The sequence below is a fragment of the Gorilla gorilla genome, chromosome 17 (genome assembly GCF_029281585.2).
Source record: "Gorilla gorilla gorilla isolate KB3781 chromosome 17, NHGRI_mGorGor1-v2.1_pri, whole genome shotgun sequence".
NCBI lineage: Eukaryota > Metazoa > Chordata > Mammalia > Primates > Hominidae > Gorilla > Gorilla gorilla.
In genome coordinates this window covers 63,718,650-63,733,284 of record NC_073241.2, presented here as the reverse complement: position 1 = coordinate 63,733,284, position 14,635 = coordinate 63,718,650, and the positions used below count along the sequence as shown (strand labels likewise).

The 14,635-nt window shown below is 37.7% G+C and overlaps 1 protein-coding gene across 2 annotated transcripts in view; it reads right to left on the bottom strand.

The window, feature by feature from the left end:
* The window catches only part of DTNA (dystrobrevin alpha), a 394,389-nt gene extending 390,610 nt beyond the window's left edge, over window positions 1–3,779 (bottom strand). The window contains exon 1 of one of the 2 annotated variants that reach the window (XM_055368709.2): window positions 3,553–3,779. The gene's annotated coding sequence lies outside the window, so the exon portion shown is untranslated. Of the gene's footprint in view, window positions 1–3,046; window positions 3,158–3,552 lie in introns of those variants that run through there. The other variant, XM_055368711.2, reaches the window with a different exon arrangement.
* Between the last annotated feature and the right edge of the window lie 10,856 nt (window positions 3,780–14,635).

The following is a 14,635-nucleotide window of genomic DNA, read 5'->3' as shown; positions in this document are numbered from 1 at the left end:
ACTCTTTGCAAATAGGCGAGTAACCACATAAAGGTAGCACATGTTCCATGTGCTTTAAAAAACAGTACTGATAGTTTTGTAAACCTCCCCATGTCCATGGATGGATAATGAGCTGAAATAGTATGTCTCCTGGTGAATACAGAAGTAACTAGAGTGACACACATCTCTGATTCAGAACATAATTCAGAAAATTAACATGCAAGCATTTAGGAAAAGATTACTGGAATTAGTACACACCTTCTCACGTGTCATTCCTGCACAAATATGTGGCTTTTCAGGCATCTTGCTCTGACCTCCATGTCTAGTCCAGAATCCTTTAATAGATATTCTCATAGAACTTCTTTCATTCAGGAAACTTACCTCAACTTACAAGTAATCATTTATTGGTATAATTATTTTATTAAAACTTGTCCCCCTGTGCAGTCAGGGCTCACAGATCTTTCTGCTCACTATTGAGCCCCACTCCTGCACCCCACACCTGGAAAAAAGAGGCTCTGTAGAAGCAGAAGCAGTACAATTCTTTCAAACTAGAGGTGTGGGACTTGAAAGGAAAAGGTCATGTCAAAACTACCAAGTGAGATAAAAGTAGCAAGCTGTCTCTAAAATAAGTAACAGACGCTAGAAAACTGGAACACTGAGTTAAGAAAGGATATATGTATGTATCACAGGATTTATGTCTTGATAACAATCAACACTATATATAAATGGACTTGGAAAAATCAAATTCAATTTCAATATCAAAAACACTTGTGACTGATGGCATACAACCACTCTGACCACAGGACTGCACTGTAGCATCCCAAAATAAAGATGTAGCCATAATTCTGGTGTGTGTGTGTGTGTGTGTGTGTGTGTGTGTTGCAGGGAGGGGATGGTTAACCACTGAAGAGCCAAATATTTTTTCTCATATCCACAGATCATGTTTCCGTGCCGTTTAGTTGGATTCCACTCTCTTTTTACTTATAATGTTGAGTAAGTGTGAGTTTGAAATTATACATATTGAATTTAATTAAAGTGAAAGATGAGAATTAAAGGAAACCTATGAATGTCAAAATAATTTTGAAACTCGTTATGTGAAGAAGCAATTAAAATTTACTTGAAAAAAATAACAGATGAAGACTTAAGAGACATCTGCCCAATAAAATGAATATTGTGAAAGCTCTACGATAAGCTCAAATGAAGAGTAATTCTCTAAATATGTGAGAGTAATTCTCTAAGTAAGTTGGAGCTCACCCCATTGAGACCTTTCTTCACATCACGGTTCATTTAAAACAAGTGGAGATTTTAAAAGTATTTCAACTTAGAACTAATGAGAAAATTTGATTTCAGTCTTCACCGCTACACAATTCTGTATAAAGTACATACAATTGGCAAAATGACATGACAGACTCGAATGCCCTTAAAATACAGCTTGCTTTTAATCACTGATAGTTGAAAGAGAATTGCACAATTCTTCTTTTAAAACTGCCCAACTCTCGCCAGAGTGAGTGGGTTAAATATAACTAAACTTCCTCAAAAATCTGCAAGATGGTGTTCTGAAGAAAACGATGGTCATGATCTGAACAAAGAACAGACTAATAACCTATGAAATTTAAAATTAAGTGCAAACAAACATATAGCTTTAGCCATTTGCTTTATAATAATTTACTTTGCTGATACATCTTAACGGCTGAAAATCTCAACTTTGTGGTGAAATGCAACTTTAATCATTGTAGGACATGCAACTTTAATTACTGTAGGACACTTGGTTAATTGTGGTGAAAGGAAACTACTCAAACGTTATTTGCCATAATTTTAGTATTGAAAGTTAGAAGAAGAAAAAGTAGAAAAAGAGTTAATTGTTCTGAACATGCAGCACATACCTATTAAGGCTCATCTTCATAGAAAGATGTGGTCAGTATAGAAGACTTTAGGTATAATGAGTTGATTAGGGGCGCATGAAAAGCCCAACTAGACTCTAACACTTAATAAATGCATGACCTTGGGTAAGTTATTTTATCTCTCTGTGCCCGGATCTTCTCACCTGCAAAAGTTGTTTAATAACATTACCTACCCCCTTGGTGGTCTAAGAATTAAGACAGTGAATAAATCTAAACCATATAGAACCGTGGAACATGTGGAACACTTTTTCCCTAAAGTTTCCACCTTTGGAATAAGCAAAAGAAAAAAAACTATTATTTTTTAAAGAAATCAGTAACTGTACACTTCAACAATACAAGTATCTCTGAGGTTCAAAAGGAAATACAAACACATTAAATGCCAAGTGATGACATATAACAGGAAAACATAAGCATCAACTCAAAAGACAATTTTTTTAGAATAAGAATAAACGTAAAGCATGGTAAGCTTCACTGCAAGGCACATCCAATATTTGCGCCTCCCCTGCCCCCTCCCCCTGCGCCCCTCACGGCCAAGTTCTACAGTTATCTTTCCAAAGCCATACCCCAAGCCTACTAAACAGCAAAGTTTTACCTTCAAGTCCCAGGAGTGGTACCACTGAGTCCCAGCCTCGCCGTCGCCACCCCTCTTCTCTCTTTGGCTTTGGTCTTTTGACAGACACCTCTCTTCAACTCCCACTCCGGATACCAGAACGAACCTCCCGCCTGCCCTCTGTCCAACAGAAAACTTCGAAGTGGGCAACAGGCTATAAAAGCCGAAGACACTGACCCCCGTGCCCACCCGCCCCCGCCGCCCCCGTCCCCGGGGCCCGGAGTCCGGAGCCCACTCCTACCCAGGCATCGGCCCAGGCACCGCAGTGCACTGCAACACCAAAGGACGCCGCTGGCTGCAAAGGAACCCATCGCGGATGTCCCAGTCAATACCCCTCAGACTGTTCCCCGACGTGAGTATCATCCCTAATGGAGGTAGACACTCCACCTCCCACCAGCTCAGCCCGAGAGGATGACCAAGAGGGCAGCGACCACAACGAAAACAACTCAACCCGCGACGCGAAGGAGCCGGCTGCCATAGCCACCCCCCGAGCGGCGCCGAGGCAGCAGCAGGGGCTGCGGCGCTGCGGAGGCCTTCGAGGGCGGTGGAGATTTACCTGCGCGGCCCCGCGCCCCCAGGCCGGACATCCTGCAGCAGCCGCTACCGCCGCCCCGCGGGCCTGAGGCGCCGCCCGCCGCCCGGGGAGGCGCCGCGCCGCAGTCCTGGCTGCGGCGCCCGGCACATGCTTCGCGCTAGCCGCGGCCGGCGCCGGCGCACAGGTGGGAACCCCGCGAGTGGGCGTTGAGGCGAATCCCTGCCCCCGCCGGCGCTCTCCGCCCGCTTCCACTCTTGACTTTGCTCGGTGCGCGGCGCCTGCCCTTGCTCCAGCGCCTAGCCGCCTGTGTCCGCGCCCCGGCGCCGTGGGCGGCTGCGGTCCCTGCGCAGCCGGGCTGCGCGTCATGTGCACCTCCCGCCCCGCGGCGGGCTTCTCTGCACCGGGCGGCCGGGGGCAGCGCGGCAGCCCGGCCTCGCGCCCACTCCTCGCCCGGCACACGGACCCCCTCCACCCCCGCGCCCTCCCCCACTCCGGAGCTGTCAAAGAAGAAAACGCTGTGCACACACCTTGGAATGGACGGGCGCTTCAGTCACTGACTCGCCAAACTCTTAGAAGGCGTCCATTGGTCTGCAGGGAGGTTTGAGCCTGGAGTAGGAGCCGCTTTCTTATTATTTAATAATGTTGGAAGTGCCGGGTCCGCTGCCAGAGTTGTGGGTCATGTGGGCACAGCAGAGGCTGGCTGCTGCCAGTACCAGGGTTTCCTGAGGATCCTGAAACTATGATCTCATCCTCCTCATCCGCCTCCCCCGCCCCTCTCTCCGCGGGCGCGCACGCACAGCACACACACACACACACTCACACACACACTCATGCTGAATGCACTATCCTCCTTCCTGGACCGAAATATTCCTCTAGGGAAATAGTGGGCACGCTCGTCATTGAAAAAAAAAATCCTTCAGATAGAGATTTTCCCTTCCAAAGCTTGATTTATGTGCTTTGTTTATTTCCTACAGTTTTCCCTCACACGTGCAGGAGATTGGAACAGAGACTCAGATTTAAAATTAAAAATAATTATTCTCTTATGTTGACCCAGATTTTGGTCAGAACCCAAGAACTTAAACAGTACAATTTCAATTTAAAACAGAGGCAAAATATACAAGGCTTGAATATGAATATTCTTAGATGTATGCAGTGGGTTTCTTTCCCAAGCTGCAAACATTCCCCAAACATTACCTCATTTATTTGCAGAGCATCTTTGCAGAGGAGGTGGATGAAAAGGCAAATAGTATTGTCACTTCAGAGACACAGAAGCATAAGTAAGATAACATGACCTATCCAAGTACACATAATAAGTCAGTATCTCACTATAAATATTAATTGCATAGCTACTCACAGGTTGCTTTTTCACTATGATCAATTCCCAGATACTTAGTTTACTGAAAATAATGAAAACATTGTTGATTATTTTTAAGTTACCAAGATTGAAAATTATTTTATCTTACTATATGTATGTTTTCATATAATTTTCTCTTGTATTATATTTCCAATTTCACGTTTTCATATAATTTTCTTTCTTTTTGGAGGAATGTGGCATGTATATGCGTACATTTATATCCAATTGCATTGTTTAAATCCTTAGATAGTAATTTCAAGCAATTTTAGCCAATGTTTCTGAAGTAGTCACCAATTTCATAATTTGTATATGTCATTCAAACCCCTTTCACCTGGTGTATATGAAGAGCTACGCTACATTTTGAAGGATAGAAAGAAGTTTAATATAAGTATCTGTCTTTAGTTTACATCTAGTTGTTGAAACAAGATACATATACTGAATGACTGCAGATAAAAACCTTTGTTATTTTGGTGTTGTGAGTTATCACAAAGAAAGTACAAAATACACTTATTTTCTTTTTACTTAATTTCTGTTCCATGTTCAAATCATCTCATTTGCCTATGTGCCCTATATTTCAATCTGTCATTAACCCTCCTACCTTCTAAATGGCCAAGGTAATTATGTCTAACCTTGCCCTTCTCTTACACTTGCACCATACTCACATAAACAGTAAATGGGGATTGTTTTATATCGTAAAAGTTCCCAGAAGGAACACTCTTGGGTAGCTTCTGTTCAGTGTAGATAAGGAACTCCAGCAGCTAACTAGCCTTCTAATAACCCAAAAAGAAAACAAATAGTATGAAAGAGAGAATGGTCAGAGAAAAGGCAGAAGAGAAAGCAGTCAAGAGGGGGGAAAAGGAGGGGGAATGAAGTTACGAGATAAGAAAGAAGAGAAGGAAACAAAAGGAGAAGAAAAAGAGGATCAACTTTCGTGTGAAAGCTAAAATTTTCCAAATTTTGGTGCATGGAAAACAAATTCAGGAAATTGTAGACTTTCTTACTGAATTTTTTTTTTCTTAAACAAACTTACAGGAATTTGGTGGCAATGACACCAGGTGTCGGTTCTGCAGAGGATGTGCTGAAAGATCTCAAGTTTTTAAAAAGTATAGGATCCGCTAAAAGAAATATGTAGACTTATTAGTATAGTGTAATAATAAAAATGACAATGGGATCAAATAGCCATGGTATATACATTTTTAAGAAGAAATTAACACTGAAATTAAGGGAGATAGATGGGAAAGCAAAGGCACTGGTATAATAAAGTAGGCAATGAAGAGATAAGCTTGCAATATTTAAAGCAAAATAATATTAATAATATATTTTAAAGCACTTTCAGATTTTTCCAGATCTTTTCATACATTTTTATGGAGTCTAATAATAATCAGAAGTAGTCCCCTTTATGGACTTCATTTTTAAAGAGTGATAATTCTCCCTAATTTTTTGTAATACATGTTGAATGGAGAAGTACTGAAAATTTTCACTCATTGTTTTGGAACTATTATATTTTCTGATCAGTCAACTCTAAATGTTACTTAGTATATCGTCTTCCAATACTTCTCCTAAACAATAAGTCTAGATGGATTTCTGGGCGTAGATTGTAACAGTGATTTATAATCCAGGATTTTACACATGCTTTTGGAGTTAAACGAGAAGCTTTAGTATGTAGCAGACTCTAATGGCTTTGCAGCATTCCTGGGAGATTTCTGCAAAAGAGGTGGAGGGCTAAATTGAACAGCAATATATCAAGAGCACTTTCCTTTTGATCAGCATACTCATAGCAGGATTTGTTTTAATTAGAGATATATTTAGGTTTGATGATTATTACATGTGTTTCAGAAGTGCATTACAACTTCAGTGGCTCAACAATTACTAGCAGTTTGTGTCAGAATTCCTTCATTTGGGGAAAAATATTTTTAATGTGGTTATGCACAAACATTTATAGTTTGTACTAATTTAAGCTATCATTATCAACAAAAATACATTCCTGATGTTTATTGTTTTGCTCTTACAATTTCTTACTTTTTAAAATTATAATTGATATGAGAATGGCCATGGGTAAAATCAGAATGTTCACTATATTATGTTAATAGTAAAACTCTATGTGTGTACCTATGGTTTAATATGTAATGATATATAGAGTATACATGTGCTTTGGGTCAAATGGGGATGGTTACTATTACCTATAAACTGATAATAGTTTGGGGGCATGAGGAATTAACAATTTTGGAGTATTTAAATGATTCAAAAGAGTTGAAAAAATAAATACACTGCTATTTTATCAATTAGAAGCTCTTACCCCTTGGATGTAGACTGTTTCAGGGAAGAATGGGGTCTTGGAAAACACAAAATATACATAAATTTTGCTTCCCCAACTGACTGGTTAGCTTTCAAGAATGAGAAGTATGTTAGCAGTCCCACACGGGTCAAGAAAATAGATCAACTGAGCTGTGGCTTGGGGAATTCATGGTTAGTTTTTTTTCCTTGTGAGCACTACCAAATTTTGAGGCTAAGGTGGGCCCTAGGCAGAATTATGAAGTAGATGAATTTTGTCTCCCTCCATTTTTCCCCCAATGTCTCCTTCGTCCTGCAGAAGCCCTGACTGCCTTTGGGCTCCCAGGGATAGTCAGCAACCCCTTGCTGTTCTCTAGCTTTTCCGAATACCCACATTGTGGAACTCATCAGCAGTGTAAAACAGATATCATGTTCTGACCTCCCCTGAAATGTGTAAATGGTGTCCTAAGTATTCATGAAACCTGAGGGGATGCGAGTATGTGTTCGTATTAAAAAACACCAAGGGTGTCTGTCTATTCAGTCTCCTTCTGCATCACTTCAAGATGTATATTTATTTAAGTTTAATATGTATTCGCCTATGAAACTCAGCATTAAGACATGGCCCTGTCAGCTGTTAGGGGGTAACTGCTAAGTCTAAGAGAGCGGAGGTAGTCTTCCTTTCATCCCACCTATGCTCTGTCTCCTTAGCTAGACTGAAGCCCCCTGCATATGAGCAGGGCCTCCGAGCTCAGCAGTCCCTGGCAGTGCCTATTATGGTGCTCTGTTGTGATGTCTCCTTTGTCGATCTTCCTGTCTGGCTGACAACCTCAGAAGAAATGTTGTTTCCATTCTCCACGGTCTTCTCAAACTGAAGGAGAGAACCTAGCTTCAGAACTGGTGTAAGCGGTCAAGTGTATTTTGTTTCTTGGTGTTAGAATGAACAAATCTGTTGACATTCTAAATGGCTGTAAGTCCACCTTATAATGGCAATTCATTAAATACATATTATGGTGATTCACATCTCTCAATGGCATCATACCAGCATGCCCTTTACTCCTGGGAGAATTTATTTTCTCAATGGACCATAAACAAAATACAAATGTTTTAGATGAAACTTTAATGCACTGTCACGGTGAAGCCACAGCAGGAAAAAGCCACCTGGAGAACAGCTTTTGAGAAGGTGCTTATAATCTACTCACTTTACTGCTGAAACTGTTTTTAACTCTACTTTAAATTGCTTTTTGGCTGAATGTTTGTGTGTGTGTGTGTGTGTGTGTGTGTGTGTGTGTGTTTGCCCAAGAATACAGAATATCTTGATACATGTAACCATGGATTGTACTGAATAAATCAGAAATGTCAGTGTCAAATACTGGCAAATAAATTTGTTCAATGTAGATGACTTATCCAAATAATTAAAGACCAGAAAACCCCTACTACTTATTGCACATTAATTATCTGAATAGCTGTCTACTTATTTCAGGAAAATGTCAAAATTTTCTTTGATGTTTTCTGAAGAAAACCTAATGTTTTTAAAAAATACCAAAGAAACTGTTACAAAGTGAAAAGCTTAGTCAAAACAATTTTATTTATGAAAAATCAGCTTGCCTGATTTAATTTTTTCCTGCTGAAATGATTCTTTACATATCAGGTAGATACAGCCCAAATCTCTTGTAGACCATCAGGAACTATGTTAACAAGCACACATTTTAATTTGAAAGTTAATTCCTACAGCAAATACCATATAATTTATTTGATTTTGAGAAGCCTTATGTGTTATGAAAAACTAAATGAAAAATAAAGGAGGGAGGATGAAGCTAAACTAACCAATTTGTCATCTTTAAAATTGTGTAGTAAATATGTGGGTAGATCCATAATTAAAACTTATTGGGAAATAGAATATTTTAGCCTTTAGGGGATACATTTTGAGATAGTTCAAAGTGTATTTATATGTGTAATGATTTTTCTAATAATATGCAAATTTTCTTTGTTAATCAAGATGCTTGTATTTTATATGTGCCACAAATATCACACAAGATTATCTTGATCTTTCCTCCTTTTTGTCCCTGACCTGCATCACCAGATCAGCTTGAACATTCCACCTTGTTTCAGTGCTTTTTCATTTACATATTGCTTTAACTTCCCCCTTTTTTATGTCAATCAGGTAGTCTGAAAGAAACAGGGATAGGAGGGATTTTACATGTTTTATCATAACCAAAAACCAAAAGCTTTAATTTGTACCCAGTTCTTAGTCTGCGGTCAGCATTGTCTTTGCTGCTCAGTAGACATATCTGAACATTTCCTGATATTGAAATTGTTGCTATTTTCATTTGCACATATCTCAAGAAGCATTTTAAGATTCTCAAGGACAGTGCTTATAATGAAAAACATTCTATTACTTTTTTCTTCCCTAGAGAATCAAGCATGTTTATATCATGTAGAAGGTGCTTGGAAAATGTTTATAAGATTAGGATGATAGAAATATTTTTAAAAATTACTTCTGGCATTACACAGCATATGGAAATAATTTTTTGAGCTTGTGAATTCCTTTGACAGATCATGTTTTTATGTTTTATATGAACAAGATGAACTGGATACCTTGTTTGGTTTGCTTTTGCCATTGGGGTACCTTTTGGTTTGTATGTTTAAAACACATCCAAAAAAATTTTGGATGGCAGAATTATGTATATGGAAAGGTTTTCATTTAAATTGTGTGATCAATACCACAGCCGTCTACTTCTTACTGTAATGACAGTAATTTAATGAAGGAAAAGAATTGTAACTTCCCTCATTTATATCTGTGTCTTAAACGATTACGGTAAAAGACTGTGAGCATTTAAAAAATATTTTATACAGCCAGTCATGGTGTTGCATGCCTGTAGTACTGGCTGCCTGGGAAGCCGAGGCCAGGGATCACTTGAACTCAGGAGTTCAAAGTTACAGTGAGCTATGATCGTACCACTGCACTCCAGTCTGGGTGACAGAGCAAGACTCTATGCTAGGATATATATAAAAGAAATAGTGGATAGTTTACGATCTTTTTTTATTTCAAAGAAAATAAAAACAATTTACTTATTTTATACTAGAAGTGGAGTGAATAAGGACTATGGTACATAAAGTATTCCATAATAAATATTCTCTCTCATTTTCTTACCATCATTCAAAGTGCATCCTTCAGCCTGGTGTTATTCATTTTCTTTGAGCTCATATCAAAGACTTACTCATGGAAACACTATCTTAAAACCTATTCGTATAATGTGCCGTATTGTTGTCTAACCATTTCATGTGTATTAGACATCAAGATTGTAAACTTCTAATCCAATATATCAATTGTACATTTCACAGCATCTTGCAGTTATTCTAGAAATACTTGCTGATAGCTTTGTTGATTAACTGAAAATGGACTGCTATTTTGACATGACACTGCCCCAAAATTGGAAAGAGTAATTTCTTCTCTTTCTATTTATTATTAATCTCTATGAGTTTCCAAATATTTAAATATATTCCTAGTACAGCATTAAAGTTGTTTATAATAATGTCATAAAATTGATAACAAGTTTTGTATCTGTATTTATACATAAGTAAATAAATAAAAATTAAACCAAAATCAATTTGTTGTTTATTTGTACGTGTGTTCTTTTAAGTTCCTACCTTAACCAGACAGGATTACTGTAGTTACCATTCATTCTGGGTAATGTAATTTTATTTCTTATATTAAGAAACTTCTAAAAATGCATCTAGAGTTAATTAAATGCAAAGGATTTTCTCTCTTTGCCATTTTTTCTTTGTTCTTACAAAATTTTGATAATTTAAAATTTTAAGCTGATTTACTTTTTCAATTATTTGTCAATCATACTACAAAATGGTTTATATTTGTTCAAAGAAAATGAACAAATATTTCAACAACCAAAAATATTTATTGAATGCCCAATATATAATAAGCACATTTGTTTAACAATAGGTCATATCAAAGAGTTGCTATCTACAATATCTAGTCTTCAGGAAATTCAAATTTACCACCTGAGTTTTTGTTTCTAAAATAAAAATCCAAATTATAGTATTTTTCACATCCTGGATAGAAAAAAAAATACACTAGGACCTGCTCCACTGCTACCTCCACCCCATCTGACATGAACACCTTTCCAGTCACTTTCCTGTTAGTTGGGATGATCCTTACTGGGCAGTGATGAAGAATTTGGCTCATTCCCTTCACTTTTATTTTTACTGCCCCCCTGGGGCACCTTTAACCTATGACACTTTCCCGATACAAAACAAGCAAAACCAGCAATCCTCAGTCTAACCAGAACAGGATAATCCAGTAGGTGCACTATGCATGGGCTTTTAACATTAGCGACAGGGGCACTAAAATACTTAAAAGATGCTTTTTAAACTTCAAAGTCATTTATGAAAAGTAAATGAAAACTTCTCTGGAATTAGCACACTGATTTTATGGTCACTACATTTTTTTTAAGCTTTCTTTTTTTTTTTGAGATGGAGTTTCATGCTTGTCGCCCAGGATGGAGTGCAACGGCGCGATATCAGTTCACTGCAACCTCCTCCTCTGGGGTTCAAGCTATTCTCCTGCCTCAGCCTCCCGAGTAGCTGGGATTACAGGCGCCTGCCACCATCCCTGGCTAATTTTTGTACTTTTAGTAGGGACGGAGTTTCCCCATGTTGACCAGGCTGGTCTCGAACTCCTGACCTCAGGTGATCCACCCACCTCAGCCTCCCAAAGTGCTAGGATTACAGGCAGGAGTCACCAAGCCTGGCCTTTTCTTTTTAGCTTTCCGTTACTGAGAATTAAAACATATATAACAGTACCCATTATTCAGGTGCAGCAATTACTAATGCATGGCAGAACTTTCCACATACCCATTCATCCCTCTATCCATATTATTTTGAAGCATATTCTAGAAAGAAGATAAATCCATCCATATTATAGTATATCATTATTACAATTTTAATTTAAAATTACATTATGTGCCTAAGTAAGTCAGAATACTGTATTATCTGTGCATAGAGGTTCTAAAAATCTTAACTTGGCTTCGACTGCAGCATACGTACATCCTTAAAGCCAGTGTGATACTTTACAAAGTGGCCATTACACAAACACAATTACACGTGCTTAGAAATACAGTAAATAACTTAGATTGCTCATTCCTGGAAGCTCCTATCCATTCTCTAAAGGCTGTTTCTTTTTATCTTAGTGTTTACTTCTGAATTTTTCTCAAAGTTGATGTTTTGTTATTCTTCTATGCTTTTATCCCTGATCCAGGTTAAATTTTTCCCCTAAGACCTGGCCAGTTTTTTCTTTTTCTTTTTTTTGTCCCTTTATAGTCTCTCTCTCTCTCCCTCGCTCTCTTTTTCTCTCTCTCTCTTTCTCCTGTTTCCCGCCCACTTTCCTCACTTTCTGCCTCCCTTTCCCTTCCTCCCTAGCTCTTTGTGATCTTCAGTGCACAGTTTGACTTTTTGAGAAATGTAACCAATACCGATCAATATGCAGACACTGATATCACCAAGAAAATTCCCCGTGCCCTTTCCTGGTAAATCCTTGCTTACCTCCTCCACCCAGAGGTAATGACTGTTTGATATCTGCCATTATAGATTTGATTGGACTGTTCTAGAATTTTGTGTAAAAGAAATTATACAATATTGTATGCTTTTGCGTCTGTCTTAGCACAGCATCACGGCTGTGAGATTCATCAATGTCATTGTGTGTATCAATAGTTGGTTTATTTTTCTTTGCTCAATTTTAATCCGTTGTGTAAATATATCACAATTGGATCAAACATTCCCATGTTGATAGACATTTGAGTTGTTTACAGGATTTGACATTTATGAGTAAAACTGCTACAAATATTTTTGTGTGAGTATTTTTGAGAGTTTCTATTTTTATCTCGGGTAAATACATGATCAGTTTTATCTTTTTGGATCTATATTTTTACCTTTCTTTGGTAAATACTTGGTAAGTCTTATAGAGGTTATTAATTTCATTTACCTATTCAAAAACTCAGCTTTTGGTTTTTCTTGACTGTCTTTTTTGTTTATCTGTTTTCTTTTTTTTATTGGTTTCACTCTTTATGCCTACCTTCTGCTTACTTGAGGTTTAATTAACTCTTCTTTTACTTGTTTCTTATGATAGAAATTTAGATAATTGATTTGAGTGCTTTCCTCTTTTCTAATATTAGAGTTTAATGTGATAATTTTCTCTCTAAGCACTGCTTTAGCTGTGTCCCTCATATTTTGATTTGCTGTTTCTCACTTATATTCAGTTTATTTTTTCCTGATTTTTCCAGTGACCTTTTTTTGATCAATTTTATTTAGAAATGTGATTTAAATTTCTGTATATTGGGTGGTTGTTTCCAGACATTATTCGCCTATTGATTTCCCTTTCCATTGTGGACAGAGAACCCACTCTGAATGATTTAAATCCTGTTTAATTTATTGAGGACTATTTTATGGGCCAGAATATGATCTATTCTAATGAATAATCTGTGTTCACTTGAAAAGAAAATATTTTCTTTTGTTATTGAATGAAGTGTATAAATTACATTTAGGGAAAGTTGGTGGTAATATTTTTAGAGTCTTCTGTAATACATCCTGAATTTTCTATCTATTTATTCTCTCAATTATTGAAAAAGGGGTGTTGGAACTTTTAACCTGTAATGGCTATGGTAGTTATCTATTGCTACCTAGCAGATTACCACAAAATGTAGTGACATAAAGCACCTATTTATTATTTTGGAATTTCTGCAGGTCAAGATTCTGGATGTGCTTAGCTGGATTCTCTGGCTCTGGATCTCTCACAAGTCTTCAGTCTTCTCAAGGCTTGATGGGAAGGACTCACTTCCTGGTTCATACATGTGCATCTTGGCAGGACTTAGTTTCTCTTGGGTTGTTGGGCCGAGGCCTCAGGTTTTAAGAGCTGTTGCCCAGTTGGTTCTTTTCACATGAGCATCTCACAACCTGGCAATGGTTTCAAAAACGTGAGGAACTGACAGAAGAAGTGAGAGTTCCAGGGAGATAGGGAGTTCTAGCAAGACCTTGTATCCTAATCGCAAATGTCACATCCTATCACTTTTACGATATTCCATTGATTAGAAGCAAGTCATGAGGTTCAGCACAAACACAAGGGCATGAACACTAGGAGATGGAATCATTGGGAGCCATGTCAGAAGCTGCCTATTACAATAGTGGATTTGTGGCAGTCTCTTCTTATTTGTATCAGTTTTTACTTAATGCATTTTGAAGCTTTTTATTAGGTGCATAAACATGTAGGATTCTTACATTCTCTTATAGAATGGACTCCCTTTTCACTATCAAATGGCCTTAATCTTTTCTGTGTTCTCTCCTGATTTTCTCTCTCTCTCTCTCTGTGTCTTATTTGTCTTGAACAGTCTTGTTTGAGGTTAATCCATTTTGTTGATACTCTCGAAGAAACAACTTTTGGCATATATTTGGGTCTTGCTTTTTAATGTCTTCTGAAAATCACTATACTTTAAATGGGATGTTAAGTTAATTAACAGTTAATGTAATTCTTAATATGGTTGGATTTAGGTTTCCTATATTGTTATTTAATTTCAACTTGTCTCCTTTGTCCTCCTTTTCTGTCTTTGTTGTGAGTCATAGGATATTTTTAGAATCTTAAATATATTGGCTTTTAGCATAGCTCTTTGAATTATTGTTTAATGGTTGCTATAGGAATTACAACATACATTCTTACCTTTTTACAATCTATTTAGAGTTTCTATTGTACCACTTTGTGTAAAGTATATAAATCTTTCAAACATATAGGTCAATGTATCCCCCCACCTTAACCTTGATGATAAAACTTTTGTATATATTTTTTCTATTTATGGTATAGGCCCCATGCTTTAGTCCAATTTTTGTTGTTATAACAGAATACCTGAAGCTGGGTAATTTATAAAGAAAAGTGGTTTCTTTAGCTCATGATTCTGCAGGCTGGGAAGTTCAAGGACATGGCACTG